This window comes from Phallusia mammillata, chromosome 6, assembly GCF_965637545.1.
Source record: "Phallusia mammillata chromosome 6, kaPhaMamm4.hap1.1, whole genome shotgun sequence".
Lineage (NCBI taxonomy): Eukaryota > Metazoa > Chordata > Ascidiacea > Phlebobranchia > Ascidiidae > Phallusia > Phallusia mammillata.
The window spans coordinates 6,815,329-6,819,000 of NC_137257.1; the positions used below are offsets into that span (position 1 = coordinate 6,815,329).

General features: G+C 38.8%; 1 pseudogene; it reads left to right on the forward strand.

Moving 5' to 3' along the window:
- Positions 1 to 940, forward strand: LOC145234141 (uncharacterized; annotated as a pseudogene).
- The last annotated feature ends 2,732 nt before the right edge of the window (positions 941 to 3,672 follow it).

Here is a 3,672-nt window from a genome sequence, read left to right on the forward strand (position 1 = left end):
CCAAATGGCTGAAGCATGGGGCAAATTTAAAAATGAAATGAAACAGAGGCGGTCAAAGGATTCAGAAAATAAAGCCCCCAAAGTTAATTTTTCCCAGATTATTGAAAAAAAGTGCTTAACAGTACAAAAAAGCAGCCCTGAAGTTTCGGGCAAAGCCCAGAAATATTCTAAGATTGGAGCTCGTCAATTTGTTCCATTCCTATTTGACGAGATCACCATTAAAAATACTAAAGAGGCGTGTAACAATCACTTCTCATTTGAAGACCAAGGTTTGACTTGTGACATTCTGGCTGGAGAACAAGGTCCATCCTATGTGTTACTAAATCAGCTTCCTAATTTTAAAGTGCTACATATAAGAGCTATTTGCAAACAAAGTCGGATGTCTTGTAGTGAAGTTTTAACATTGTCTTCCAGTAAAAGCATCCAATTGCCAAGCATCAAGAGAAGAAAAATAAATAGTGCTATTAAACCTGAATCCAGTGTGAAAAGTGAACAAATTGTACTGAAAGAAGATGTCATTCCAAAAAGTCTCTCGGTTTTAGATATGTTGAAACTGGGATCTGCAATGGAATCTACAACCACTAGAATAAAACTTTCAAAATTTCAAATTTTTAATTTACTTTGGGGTACCGAAAAAGAAGTTGACATTCAGGTCGAAAAAGAGTTTCAGTGAAGGTGGCTTTAGGAAAGCATTTAAAGTTCATTCTCCAAGCAAGATGTTGCCAGGAACCTGGGTTTTAAAAAAGTATCTTCCTTCAACTCTGGAAGCTATAAAAAAAACAATCAAACTCCTGAAATGCACACTCGTAAGATTGTGCAGTGCCATATGCTAGCAGCCAATTTTGCAGCACAACTTGCTAAAGCTGTGAACAGTGGCGGCTCGTGCCTAAAATTTCTGGGGGTGCTGCTCCAATTTTTAGCCTTTATTGGACATATATAAGTTGGCAATATATAGAAAAGCCACATTTCTAGTTTTCTAGTCATTGTTTTGTGTAGAAAAACAAGTAATACAAATCTTAATTAGCAACTCCATTGTGACGTAATGGTTGTTACGCAATAATGTACACGGGTGTAAACAGCAGACGGTATCATGGGGGAATTTTGTTTACTTCCACAGCGACAGGCCAAACTCAATAACATGCAGTAAAAATGTGGCACAAAAACACACGTGACACAGACTCGAAATAAAGCGGTTGTAAATACGGTAAAACACAACAAGAATATAGAAAAAAATATATTAATAAATGAGTCGAAAAAGGCCGAAGTATTTCAATTGGACAACATTTAAGTAAAACTGGTTATAACAATGACTACTAACTAACACTCTTGCTATTCAGTCTTTAATATGGTCATGCAGGGGCGTATCCAGAAATTTAAAAAGGAGGGGGTCCAACTTTGTCTCGGGGAATTTCTCAACCCCGTGTTATTTTTCTTGACTTTATCGATTTGGGGGATTTCCCGCGTTTTCAAAAGACAACCTGCGATCTAACGTATTCGACTGCGTTCACTGGCAAGAATAGGCATGCTGCCCGGTATCTATTTCGTAGCTACAGGCAAAATCTAATCAGTATTTGTATTTGAATAATGACGTTTACCGCGGCATATTGAAGTGTTGCACAAGCTACTGTCATTGTCCGTTGCCTGAGTGTAAAAAAATGGTGTCTCGGAATGGAACGAAATAAAAATATATTTGGCGCTTATACCAGAACAAAATACCGAAGTAAATAGATTGCAAATAGGAACTTATTTTGTTTAGTTTCGTTCCGATAAAAAACATTGGTAAAAAAGAATGCTTAATATTAGCACAGTTGTGACGAAGTGAGATTAAGGTACTGCAAAACAGCTTTGTCAGCGCAATTGCAGATGTAGGACAAGGGAGTTTGTGGCGTAATCAAAATTTTATTGTTGCGTCATCAATAGGCAGGTTTATAAGCAAGTACTGTTGTACAAGTTACCATTTATCACTAATATTCACTATGGAGCCAGCTAAAAGACCCAGACAGTCGAGATTAGAAAGTTTTTTTGGGCAGTCTAAGTCGATTGAAAAGTTGCCGACAACACCAACGACAGAAGTTAATGTAAATGTAAATACTGAGCAACCAGGCACTTCATCAGATTCACATTCGTCAAGCGAGAGAAGTTCTGTAGCACACGAACTTGACATTGGACATTATGTAGGTTGCAAAATTGACGACACGCTTAAATTTCAACTCCTCACAAACGCATGGTCGCCACCAGAAAATTTCATATTTCCAATATCTCAACGGATTGTAAAAGAAAAAGTTAAATCTCTCAGCTTTCAGTATAGTTGGTTAAACAGGTTTCCTTGGTTATGCTATAGTGACGTTGCCTCCGGAGCATTTTGTAGATTTTGTTTGATTTTCGGACCGAAAATTGCTGGTGGAACACAACTCAAGGTTTTGGTTACAAAACCGCTTCTTAACTGGAAAGACGCTCTGGAAACTTGCAACAAGCATGCTCTTACTAAGTACCATGCACTTTCTGGTGCTAAAGCGGAATCGTTCCAATCAGCGTTTAAATCACCAGCGGGCTTTGTACACGAGCAAATGGACCGGGGAAGAAAAATACAAGCAGCTAACAATCGTGCAGTTCTTTCTTCTGTGCTAGAGACGGTCATTTTGTGTGGACGTCAAAATATTGCCCTTAGAGGCCATGCTGATTCTGGTCCCGTGAGCGACCCCACGCAGCAAAGCACCACCGTAAATGAAGGGAATTTTAGGTCTTTGCTGCGATTTCGAGTGTCTTCTGGCGACAATGTCCTAAAAAATCATCTAGAGACGTGCGCCAAAAATGCAATGTATACAAGTTCAGTTATTCAGAACGAACTTATTTCGACTTGTGGTACCCTGATAAGAACAGAGTTAGTGGAGCGGATAAAGGAGTCCAGGTTTTTTTCTGTTTTAGCAGACGAAACCACTGATGTTTCAACCGTTTCTATTTGTATAAGATAAACAACTTTCTATTTGTATAAGATACGTAACATCCAATCCAGGCGAATGTGTTGAACTTCGCGAAGATTTTTTAGGCTTCGTTAAATTGGAAAATTTAACTGGCGATTGCATTTCTAAAACAATTTTAGGATCACTAAATTCATGGGGTCTTGATACTAAATGGCTGCGTGGTCAAGGATACGACGGAGCAAGCAACATGGCTGGCAAGTTAAATGGCGTGCAAGCAAAAATACTGCAAAAACACCCAACTGCTGTATATTGCCATTGTTCTGCCCACTGCCTTAATTTGGTTCTGGCATCATCCTCTGCCATTGGTGCATCTCCAAAAGTTTTAAAACAAACGACCAACTTTAGAAAGCCCGTATCTCATGGGGAAAGACTGGCTGTGACTCTCAGGTAGTGCATGAAGACAATGACTACAACTGTATCACATACTGTGGTAAACAATGTTATTTTAAAATAGATATCTAGCTACTGGGATAGCTATTTCACTATTGCATCATCCTACAGACTAAGTAGACAAGTTGTATCCAACATTGTAAGAGATACTTGTGAAGCTATTTGGGATATTCTACAGCCAGAGTACATGCCTCTTCCTGACAAACAAGCGTGGAAAAAAATTGCAGTTGGATTTGAAAAAAAGTGGAACTATCCCCATTGCTGTGGGGCCATAGATGGTAAGACTATATTGTTAAACAGG